We start from the raw sequence: 12,516 nt of genomic DNA, 5'->3' as shown, positions 1-12,516 counted from the left end.
TCTGTACTTTAGAAGTTAGAAAATTGTAAAATACTGTTTCAACACTGCCTTGCAACTAGAGTACTGGCATGGATAAGTGGTGTGCTGGTAAGTCATTAAGGATGGCTGGAGGAGGGGAAAGACCCTGATTTCTAGTACTGACCAATTTTCATTGTGTGAATACTCCCAATCTATCAAAGTGGTTTCACTGAATGGGGAGTTAGTTGGAGAAGAAGCTGACAATTACCAGCTAGCTTTGGCCTTTCACTCCATGCGACCTAGTTTCCAGCAATCAAATGCGCCCATTCAAGACATAGACCTGAAAATGAGCAACACAATGCCTCAGCTGCACTCAGGGCAATGGGATTTTCTGGCAAACACCATGGCAGAGGTGTCTGATTCTTCTGAGTAGCTGGGGAGGAATTCTGGCATCCGTCTTGGGAGTCATAGGTGCTGTGGCAAGTGGTGCTACGGTGGGTTTCTGCTAGAATAGCTATGTGATGTGGGATGAATGTTCTTCCTGGGGTGGTTTTTTTCTGGATGTTGTTTCTAGCGATGTATTGTTTGGTCCTCTCAGAGATCTATGAGCTAAGTACTATCCTTTAATCCCTTGCTGCTTAAACTAGCTCAGTCACAGTCAGCTACACAGTTTTTTGAGCCCAGAGCAAAATGAAAAATGTAGGGCCCCTGTTCACAAAGCAGGAAAAAAATTGCCATTACATGTACTGAAAATATAAGGCTTTTTCTTTCTTCTGTCATCTCTCCCTCAACTTGTCGTGCTGTTTTTTTAATTTGTGTTTTAATGACATTCTGAGTATATAAAAATTAGAATTTTAGATTATTAGGATGAATTTTATCATTTATCTTTAATTGTGCAGTGCCATTTATAGATGCAAATATAAGAGCATTTAACTCATACACAAAATCACCAAAATTACACAGTTCATATTTTGTAGTTTGTACATCCCACAAGTATGTATTTTGTGCTTTTCAGAGCAGTGTAAATACAGCATACAATCATCTCAGCTGTTTTTCTTTCCCTTCTTGATATGAGCACAGCCTAGTAAGGAAGGACTGAACTGAAAGTAACTATGGGTTGCCCTATCTTTCCCTTCCTTCTGTGTCATCATTTTCAGTGAAAATAGTCATACAGGAAAGTAACACACACAAGAAAGGATATGATAGAGTTATTTGGTCACGTGTGTGTCTTAGGATGCCACTGTCTTCTTTCTGTACCTGACACAACTTCTGGTTGAAATGGAAAGCATTGCCTCTTAGAACTGTCAGTGCCTCCACTAAATCAGTCACTAATGTAACATGCTTGCCTTGTAGCCACTTTGTAACTCTCTGAGTTCCTGTACTACTTAGGTTCATCATAATCCTTGTGAGGCATTATACTGATGTATGCAAACTGGGTATAAGGAAAAAGACAAACAGGTTGCCTCCTCTACTTGCCTGTATGATCCATTGTACCACTGACTTCTTTTATAAAACAGACATTCAAACATAAAAGTATTAAGATTTTCAGCATGGTAACTGCAGAGCATTAAACCAAGCAGTGGACCCTGTATGACTGCACAGTTTGCATGCCCATGAAGTTGACCCTGAGCTCAGTGTTTCTCAAGGGGGATTCTCCTGATATTTTGGATGAAACAATTCTTTATTGTACAGGATATTTAACATCCCTGACCCCTGGGCACTACATTCCGCTGTGATAAAAATGCCCCCATATATTTCTAAATGCCCCCAAAGAGGAGTTACTTCTGTCTACTGAACTCCTGGAGTGGACTCTGCTGTCTGCAGCTAGGAACCATGATCATTACAGATCTAGGAAAGGTCACGTGCAATTTTTGCTTTGGATTCGCAAGCAGAGCAAAATACAGAGTTGAGTTTAAAAGATTTCAAAATTCTCATACCTGGGAGAGCAGAATTGTGGTGATCTTTTTTTCCCATTGTCAGACAAATAATACAAATGACCTTTGTGATGAAGCAAACATTTGGGAATGAAAATTTAAAGGAGACCAGTGAATTTTATGTGTCACTTGCATATAAATGGTAGTTGATCTTTTCTAAGGGAAATTTTTACTCAGTCCTTCATAGTGTCTGGTCTCTATGAAACCATGATGGAAAAGAAACTCATTTCCTCCCGGAAGGGATTTAGAAGAACTAAGTAAATATAGCAAACTCTGGAGACAGTTGCCATCGACTGCTCACTCTCTGAAAAAGATTTCATGCAGGTTTCCCCCAATTTATTCACAGTAGCCATCTGGGTATAAGATAGGTGCATAAATATGTATTGCCTGAATGATTAATAAAATATTTTTTTACTAAAAGAATGGAGTTTTATGTCTCTTTAAAAAAAAAAACTGAAGGACAGTAAAATTAATCATTGTGGTGAGAGCTGAATTTCTCTCTGTTCTTATCTTTTTAACCAGTTAATCTTTTCAGTCACAGGGAGAAACAGAACTTTCAGAAAATAACTTTCAACTCTTCTACTTCCATAAATTAGCAGTAGTAGTTTTAAGGGAGAAACCAATGAGCCTATAAATTAAAGAAGATGTTTGAGAAACAAAAAGAAGCTTTCAGAATACAGTAATATTAGAACTGATGCTTGTGCTCTCCAGGACCCTCATCTAAATTACATATCCAGAACTAATATTGGGGCATTTCCAATGGATTATGCCTAGGCCGGAAAAAACCAAACTCATATAATAAGTAAGGTTAGTTTAAGTTCTCAGTTTAATCAAAATACAAAATCTTACCAGCAAATGTCTGTGGACATATCTCAGGGTAGTTTTCCCTGGCCCCAAAGTCCCCACTGCACAGCTTAAATCACACTCCAGGAGAACTTCCACTAATTGTTATTGACAGTGAACTCTCCTGGGTTTTGATCCTCAATTTACATCCCCTTTCCAAGAGCCAGGAGAGCCTATTTACTGTCAGATGTGTAGGTCACAGACCAACACTTGTGTTTCCTTATTTCAGTAAAATATGTTTCTCTAATCTTAAAGATTTGAAATGTTCAAATCAGTTCAGTCACTCAGTCATGTCCGACTCTTTGCGACCCCATGAATCGCAGCACGCCAGGCCTCCCTGTCCATCACCAACTCCCAGAGTTCACTCAGACTCACATCCATCGAGTCAGTGATGCTATCCAGCCATCTCATCCTCTGTCGTCGTCCCCTTCTCCTCCTGCCCCCAATCCCTCCCAGCATCAGAGTCTTTTCCAATGAGTCAGCTCTTCGCATGAGGTGGCCAAAGTACTGGAGTTTCAGCTTTAGCATCATTCCTTCCAAAGAACACCCAGGGCTGATATCCTTCAGCATGGACTGGTTGGATCTTGAAATGCATAGGAAAGAAAATATGAAAAAGCATAAAATATAGGACATTCAATCCCACCCAAAGGCAGTTATGATTAACATTTTAGTCCATTTTTTCCCTAGAAAATTTTTCAATAAATACTTTACATAATGAAAATACTCTCTTGGGTTCTTTTTTTCACTTTACATTGAGGCAGAAACATTTTCCATGCAAATGAGAATTCTTTGTATACATTATTCTAATGGATGCAGAATACACTGTGTCATGGACTTACAATAGCTTCCATTTTCCTACTGTTGGTCAGGAACAGAATGTTTCAAATATAATGTTATAAATATCACAGTGATTAGCTCCATTTTGGATCCTACTCTTAACTTTGCAGTAATTTACTGTTTATTATTTGACAGGAGCATCAGTTCTCCATACATGCCATGTTCTTCCTCTCCAAAGAAGAGAGAACTGTATGTGATTTTCTTTCTGCCTGGTTTGTTCGTTCACTCTCCACCTCTTTTCCCTAGTTAGTTTACTGTTTAAATTTCAGGTCAAAGATCACTTATGGAGGGCTTCCCAAACTCTGTATTTGATTATGTTTCTCTGTTACACACTCTAATTGTACTGTGTGTTTTTTTTTCCATAGCACTTACCTCTGGTTGCAATAACCCATTCATTTGTGTATTATTTAATTTTTGTTCCCCCCACCCCCGACCCCAACTAGAATACTACAATCATTATCTGGATAAGCAGTGGTTATAATGCTGTTATAAACACAGGCCAATTATTGTGATCTCATGCGTTATCACTGATAAAATGGGTTAAAGCTTGAGGTTGAAATTAGTCCAAAAATACTTAGGTGCCAGTTATTATGCTAGGTACTAGGAATATAGAAGTGAAAGAGACAGGCATGATTTCAGCCTTCATTCTTATAGTCTAGTGCAGGGTTAAGCAAAGTTTTCCTATAAAGGGACAGATAAATTTTAGGTTTTTCAGGCCATATGGTCTCTCTCACAAACTATTCAACTTTGCCACAGAAACACAACAACAATCATGAATCACACATATATGAAAGAGTGAATTCCAATAAAACTTTATTTAAAAAACAGGCAGTGGGGCTGGATTTGATCCATGAGCTATTGCTTACTGATCCCTGGTCTAGTGGAAAAGACAGCTATTAAACAGATCATTTGAGATGACCAAATACTTCAGAAGAACAGGGTGCCATTCTCACATGGCAAAGCTGTCCAACTTAGTCTAGAGAGAAGCTTAAAGACTTTCTTGAGAAATATGACTCTAAGTTAATATTTAAGGAGGAAGAGGAGTTACCTGGGTAAAAGTAAGGGTAACAATAGGGACCACATGCCACAGCTAAGATCAAAGACCACGCATGCTGCAGCTAACACTCGGCACAGCTGAATGTTTTTCAAAATGTGAAGCAGCGGTTCTTGCCAAGTTTAAAAGTACAGCAAAGATTAGTCTTAAGAATGAGGGGAAACATTACTCATTTTTCTTAAGCTGCTGCTTCTGCATTAATATGAACTGTTCTTAACTGAAAACTCATATAAATAAGAAGAAATATACCTTTCTAGAATATCCAGTCCCCTGTACTAAGCATATCCAGGGTCTTTCAAAACTTAATTTATTAATGACCATGACACTTGGCTATATCTTCCTCTTTACCTGCGTTCCTGCCCTCATCCTGAGAAAATCCATCACCCAAAGAGACAGCTTCCTAGCACCAACCTCAGAGTTCCTTGATGTGATCTTCAGCCTCTCACTTCTGTTGCCACATTGAGAATCTCGTCATACACCCAATATGTTTCTCCTCTGACTTCAGAAATATAGACTTCACATCTGGCCAGAACTTTCATCCTATCTTCTTTCATCCAGAACTTTCATCCTAATGGCAATTCTCAGTTCCCTGACGTCTCATTTCCAGTGCTCTTCCCAACTCCGCTGCAGCCTTTACCTTCTCAAGTTTCTCTGAGTTGGGAACTCCATTCCAGAGACTTCACATCTTTCTCCCTATCAGCCTTCTGCCTTCACTTCTTTTGTCTCCTGCTGCGTTCTGTTTTAAATTATCACTCTTGCCAGGAACCATGTCTCCTTTGCTATGTTGCCTTGGTATCACCTGGGAAAACACCAGTTTAACTAGGTGTCTGCTCCCAGGTTGCTGAGTGCACCCAGATAGAGAAAAATAACTGCTGTGCATATTGGCACTTCAGTTCAGTCGCTCAGTCATGTCCGACTCTTTGCGATCCCATGGACCACAGCATGCCAGGCTTCCCTGTCCGTCATCAACTCCCAGAGCTTGTTCAAACTCATATCCATCGACTTGGTGCTGCCATCCAACCATCTCATCCTCTGTCATCCCCTTCTCCTCCTGCCTTCAATCTTTGCCAGCATCAGGGTCTTCCAGTGAGTCAGTTCTTTGCATCAGGTTTCCAAAGTATTGGAGTTTCAGCTTCAGCATCAGTCCTTCCAATGAATATTCAGGACTGATTTCCTTTAGGATTGACTGGTTTGATCTCCTTGCAATCCAAGGGACTCTAAGAGTCTTCTCCAGCACCACAATTCAAAAGCATCAGTTCTTCGGTGCTCAGCCTTCTTTATGTGTTCAACTCTCACATCCATACATGACTACTGAAAAAACCATAGCTTTGAGTAGACAGACTTGTCAGTGCAATAAATTCACCTTTGTTGGTAACGCTGAATTGTCACTTTGTCGGTAACACTAAATTCAGGACCTCCAGTCCTGACTAGATCATTCTCTGTCCATACTATTGGGAAGAGAATGTTTTCTTTATAATGTATTAGTCTCTACCCATCTGAACCTCATGCTTCATAAACCAAGATACAATATTATAAATTCTTTGTATACCCAAAAGTAGTATTAGGCTGAATCATTTCAATTACATTAACCTCTTTCTGATTCTCAAATTTAGCTTTTGTACTTATTTTCCTGTTTTACTTTATAGTTTGGGGTCTTGTCTATCCAATAAGGTAAATTTTTAGTGTTTTTAAAATTAATATTTGAATAGTCAAAAAGAACAGTCTCAAACATTATGGAATGAAATGATAATGGAAGGGAAATCACTACTACGATCCTTACCCTTTTAGAGGCAAATCCAAGTAGTCTCCAGTTGTAACTTGGGGCCAGAGGCCTAAGGCTCAGCTCACTTGATTCATTTTATTCTTGCCTTTCCCAGCTTCCCCTTTCCATCATTTCTGATCCCACAAATTTCTAAGAACACACTCCCTTTCCCCCTGAAGTAGGAGGGAAAGCAGTGCTGCATGGATGGGCAACAGCAATGTGTATGTTTGTACATATACTTGTTTATTGAGTGGCAGCATGGTTAAGAATTCAGACTCTACAACCCAGCTTCCCTAGGTCCCTGCTCTGTGATTTTGGGGAGATTACTTTCTGTACCTCGGTTCTCCCGTCCATGATATACAGATGATAATACTAAGTTCCTACCTCACAGAGTGATTGTGAGGATTGAATTGTTTTAGTTACTAAGTTGTATCCGATTTTTTTGCAACCCTGTAGATGGAGCCCACCAGGCCCCTTTGTCCATAGGATTTTCCAGGCAAGAATACTGGAGTGGGTTGCTCTGCCTTTCTCCAGGGGAATCTTCCTGACCCAGGAATTGAACCTGTGTCTCTTGCATTGGCAGAAGATTGAATTATGTGTTTTAAATGAGTTAATACCTTAGAACTGGTAAGCACCCAGTAACTATACGCTATTATTCATAACTTAGAATAATAAATTATTCATTGGGAGGACTGATGCTGAAGCTGAAGCTCCAATACTTTGGCCACCTGATGTGAAGAGCCAACTCACAGGAAAAAACCTTGATGTTGGGAAAGATGGAGGGCAGGAAGAGAAGGGGGCGACAGAGGGTAAGATGTTTGGATGGCATCACTGACACAGTGTACATGTTTGAGCAGACTCAGGGAGATAGTGAAGGACAGGGAAGCCTGGCGTGCTGTAGTCCATGGGGTCACAAAGAGTCAGACACAACTGAACAACTACACAACAACAATATTAATAATAATTAGAGCTTCTTTATTACCTGAAATACACTTCATTAAGAAATGGTGGAAAGGGGAAGCTGGGAAAGGCAAGAATGAAATGACTCAAGTGAGCTGAGCCTTAGGCCTCTGGCCCGGAGTTATAACAACTAGAGACTACTTGGATTTACCTAAAATATATTCATTAAGAAGAGAACAATGATGAAAGCTGGGAGCTATTAAAATTCCATTGATTGAACATAACAAATAGAGTTTTAGAATTGCAGAGACCCATGAAATGGTTTAGTCCTTTGGTTCTTAACCCAGTAATATGTATCAGGATCACCCATGAAGTATTGTAAAGTCACACTTACCTAGACTGTCCCCTCTCACATCTACCATGAAGTATTGTAAAGTCACACTTACCAGACTCTCCCCTCTCACATCTACCAAGTCAGAAATACCAAGTTCTAATGCCTCTTCCTCTAAAGAACCGTTAAGCTAATTCAGGTCTTTAGATTTTATGATGAGGAAATTTGAGATTTAGAATAAGTAACTTGCCTAAAACTCCAAAGAGTATGTGGGATCCACCTAGCTCTTTGGTAAGTCATCTTCCTATTCTTTTATGTTGTTTGCCAAATACTGACTTTTAAAGAAATTAATATGGGAGTTTATCCTTGTCTCAGCAATATCAGAAAGGATAATATAGGTCTTAAAAGTATACTTTTTCAGCATTTAATTCAAAACAAAATTTATTTTACAATTCATGCCAAGGACTACTGCATGTTTACAATAGAATTTAAAGTGAATTTTGCTGTGCATTTCATGTGGACATTAGTTTTTACCACCATGCTTGCTGCTAATTAGTATAAGAAAACACTGTGTGGCAGAGAGCTGCTCCACTCAGCCGCACAGGCTGACAGGCAAACAAAACAAGCGCTTGATAAGGAAAGGTAGCTGTCGGCATTAAACTCTTTAGAGCTCTCAATAATAAAATAGGCCTTTCTGATAATTAGGATTTTTTGTTTTATGTTAAAAATTTTTTTAAACCTTTGTGAAATATTCTTAGAATTTTCCAGGCTGAGAACAGTCAATGTAGGAAAATCAGTGGTTATTAGGGTCGTGTTTTTCAGTAACTAACTCATGTCCAACTCTTTGTGATCCAATGGACAGCAGCGCACCAGGCTTTCCTATTTGTCACTTATTAGGTACCATTTTCTTATTGTAGCTTTACTAATTGGTAGATTAAAAATCTAAAAAATATAGCAAAATTTTTTTTCTGAATTTTTGTATTTGATATTGAGTACTATATCTCTTAAAAATGTTTTTCTCTATCCATAATATAAAGGAAAAAAATACATTAGAACTTGTATGTAATCTTGTGCAAAACTATGAAATTAAGGAGATAAGGCAGAAGCAAGAAAATGGAGCTCAAATTAAATCTCTCAAATTGATTTATATTTCACTATGTTTGCAATTATAAATTTATTTCCATGTATGTGTTTCTTTGCTAGAAATGATAAATGGCTGCCACCCCAACTTCTGATTCTTAGGCAACTCCATTCTACCAACAAACCACTCATTTTGATTTGGTAAGTGCTATGCATAAGCCCCTAAAGAAGTCTACTATCCCGGATCCCCATCCACTTGTTATTAACCTATTATTTTTTCTACTTTCCTTTGCCTTACTCCATACCATTTACTCTACACATTGTCTCAGGTTTGGCCTTTGGATCTTTTTAATTGATGCTTGTGTTTGGCCTCCTGGCATCTGACTACAACCTGATCATCTTTGGTTTTAGACTCAGCTTCTAGTTCTGAACACCAAGACTTACATCCCTTGATTCCAGCAGTTCAGGAATTCCTGATGCAGCCACTGGCTGCTTTCTATAAGGGATCAGTACCAAACACTAGCCCCATATTATAAACATCCATTTATGTAACAGATTATAATCACCACTACTATGTGTAAGACACAGGAGTAGTTTCTGGGAAATACAGAAAATTAAGTCGTAATAGAAAGCTTCTTAATGCTCTTTAAATCCGGTAAAACAAATAACACAAGCTTATAATGAAGTTTAAGATAGTATGTGTTTAACTCATGAAGTATTTATACAAACAAGACATTAGTTTGAAAAAGTTCCAAATAGAAAGATCCTTAACTCGGGAGTTAACAGGTATGTCGTACAAGAGGGCATGTCCAAAAGAACCTGAAATGTGAGTCATGGATTAAAAAAGGTTAGGAACACTGACTTCCCAGGTGGTGCTAGTGAGTGGTAAAGAACCTGCCTGCAAATACAGGAGGCATAAGAGACCCAGGTTTGATCCCTGGGTTGGAAAGATCCCTTGGAGAAGGGCATGGCAACCCACTCCAGTATTCCTGCCTAGAGAATCCCATGGACAGAGTAGCCTGACGGGCTATAGTCCATGGGGTCACAAAGAATCAGACACAACTGAAGCAACTTGGCACACACACACATACTGACACATTTTACCTAGACTTTGAAGGTAGGGTAGGGTAGAGTATACACCACGGGACAAACACGTTTCAAAAAGTGGAACCAAACCGATAAGAACAGAAAAGGGTTTATTGAGAAAAACTTGTTTGTCTAGACAAGATTGACAGTGTAAGTAACAAGTGGAAGAAAGCCTAGAAAAGTAGGTTGAAACCAGATTATGGAAGGCTTTGAATACTGAGAGGTTTATAGTTGGCAAGCATGTTTTGGGGAGTCTGATAGTTTTGAGCAGGAAATGATCGGTTTGATTTAGCATTGCTATACAGGAAGGATTTGGTAGTAAGGAGATAGGCAGGCAGAGACTACAGACCAGGAAGTCAGTCAGGAGGCTAACACATATACTAACCTAAAGTAAGGAGGGCCTGGAGATGATTTCATTAAGTGCCTGTTTTGAGTCCGGTGCTGGTAATACAATTGAGGGCTAGGGCCTTGTCTTTAGTCTCATGAGATACTCATCTCTTAGAGGCTCCTGGAGGGGTCCTGATGCAGACCTTTGGGACCACTTCTGATCCTTGCTAGGGAATTAGATCCTCATTTTACAATAGAACATATTTCCCTACCTTCTAAAACTACTTTTCCATTTTATGAGTCTGCTGAGGTAAAAGTATCCCAACCACTTGCACATAAGGAGAAGTAATTTATTACTTAAGATAGGAACACTACACCAGACAAGGCAAAGAAGAAAATGACATGTCTTAAAGAGGTAACTGAAGATGATGTGAAGATGAGGAGAATGAACTGAAGGTTAGATTAGGGGCAAGAAAACCAGTTAAGAGGTTGTTGTAGTAATCCACCTGCTTGATTAGAAGGGTCTAAACTAAGTAAGAAAGAAGAGGAGTCCTTTGTGGCTACTTCCACCATAATCTTTTCTATCGCTGCCCTGGTACAACTCAGGGTTGGGTAAAGGACTCTCATTTGGAATGAATCTTGAACAGAGAGACTTAAGAATACAAGAAACACTGTTTACTTCTTCTGACTTAGAGGTAATGCTTCTACTGTCAAGTAGTCTCTTTTCTTGTTCCTGTCTTATTTGGAACATGGTTTACCAGCCTTCACGTTGATTCTGTGAACTCCCTAATAAATTCTTGTTTTGCTGTAGTTAGCCCAAATTGGTTCCTAGGGCTTACAATAAACAAACCCTCTAATTGACACTGTATGTGACCTTTGAGGCACCTGTGGATAACCAGGTGGAGACTGTTAGTTAGAAATATGAAACCAGAAGGGTGGTTTTCAAAGTGATGTATCAGCATTACCAAAGAACTTGTTAGAAATGTAAATTCTCAGGCCCCACCCCAGACTAACTGAATATGAAACTTGAGGAACAGGGCCCTGGCAATCTGAATATCAGTAAGCCCTCTGGGTGATTCTAATGCATTGGTTTGAGAACCAATTGAACTACAGTTTAGAAGAGAGTTTGGGGTGGAGATAAAGGTGTGAGTCAAGTTGCTTTGCGGGGGGGGGGCGGGCGGGGGGAGGTTGGGGGGGGGATGAATAAAATCCCAGAAGACTGTAAGAGAAGGTAAACCCCTGAAGTAGATGAAACAGTCAAAGAAGTTGATAGTAGTGCAGTCCAAGAGCAGGGGATTTTAACGGAGGTGTCAGGTGCTATATAGAGGCCAAAGTGGATGAGGACAGAGCCAAAGTGATTGGACAGACCATTAAGAGGTTTTGGTTTCAATTGAGAGAGAAGTGGTACAGATAACAAAAATAAGTGGTAAGAGAACAAAGGTTAAAAAAAAAAAAACAGGATACTTTTTGCAGTAGGTTAGTAGGAGTGCAAGAAAGAAAGTTGGGATAGATGTCTCAAGTTAGCTATTGCTGAATAACAAACATTCTAAAACACAGTGGCTTAAGACAGTAATTATTATAGCTCAAGTGTCTGAGGGTTGGCTGATCTCTGCTGGGCTTGCTCATATATCTGAAAGCCTACTGGGGGCTTTCCTCTAGGCTGGGCTCTATTTCACATATCTGTCATCCTCCTGAGACTCGGACTTGCCTAAGTGTGTTTTCTCATGGAGATGGAAGAGGAGTTTTGTTTTTGGCTTTATTTTCATTGCAGTATTTTTAAAATTATAGTACAGTTGGTGTGTAATATTATGTGAATTATAGGTGAACAATATAGTGATTCACATTTTTAAAGGCTATACTCATTTATAATTATTATAAAATCTTAGCTGTATGCCCTGTGTTGTACAATGTATCCTTGTAGCTTATTTTATACATAATGGTTTGTATCTGTTAATTCCTGGCCCCTGTATTGCCCCTCCTCCACCCTCTCCCCACTGTTAACCACTGGTTCTCTATATCTGTAAGTCTGCTTTGCACTATTTTCACTAGTTGTGTTTTTTAGATTCCACATGTAAGTGATATACAGTATCTTTCTCTGACTTATTTCATTTAACATAAAATCCATCCATGTTGCTGCAAATGGCAAAATTTCATTCTTTTTTATGACTGAGTAGTATTCCATCATACATAGGTACCACATCTTCTTCATCCATTCATCTGTTGATGGACACTTAGGTTGCTTCCATGTCTTGGCAATTGTAAATAATGCTGCTCTGAACTTTGGGGTACATGTATCTTTTTGAATTAGTGGGTTTTTTCTTTGATTTTTTTTTTTCTTATCTGGAAGATGAGTCTTAAGAGGGCAAGCAGAAATATACAAGGCTTCTTGAGGTCTAGATTCCAA

General features: G+C 39.1%; 1 protein-coding gene across 31 annotated transcripts in view; it reads left to right on the top strand.

The window, feature by feature from the left end:
* The window catches only part of LOC106700590 (collagen alpha-1(I) chain-like), a 97,648-nt gene that overhangs the window by 3,563 nt on the left and 81,569 nt on the right, over positions 1-12,516 (top strand). For 8 of the 31 annotated variants that reach the window (XR_011465343.1, XR_011465349.1, XR_011465342.1 and 5 more), the window contains one exon: positions 8,823-8,900. The exons of 18 other annotated variants lie outside the window; for them this stretch is intronic. The gene's annotated coding sequence lies outside the window, so the exon portion shown is untranslated. Of the gene's footprint in view, positions 1-3,707; positions 7,016-7,055; positions 7,198-8,822; positions 8,901-12,516 lie in introns of all 31 variants that reach the window. 5 more of the 31 variants (XR_011465345.1, XR_011465336.1, XR_011465335.1 and 2 more) reach the window with 2 other exon arrangements.

This window comes from Bos mutus, chromosome 9 (genome assembly GCF_027580195.1).
Source record: "Bos mutus isolate GX-2022 chromosome 9, NWIPB_WYAK_1.1, whole genome shotgun sequence".
Taxonomy (NCBI): Eukaryota; Metazoa; Chordata; class Mammalia; order Artiodactyla; family Bovidae; genus Bos; species Bos mutus.
The sequence above is the reverse complement of the archived record's forward strand: the minus strand, read 5'-3'. Positions and strand labels throughout refer to the sequence as shown.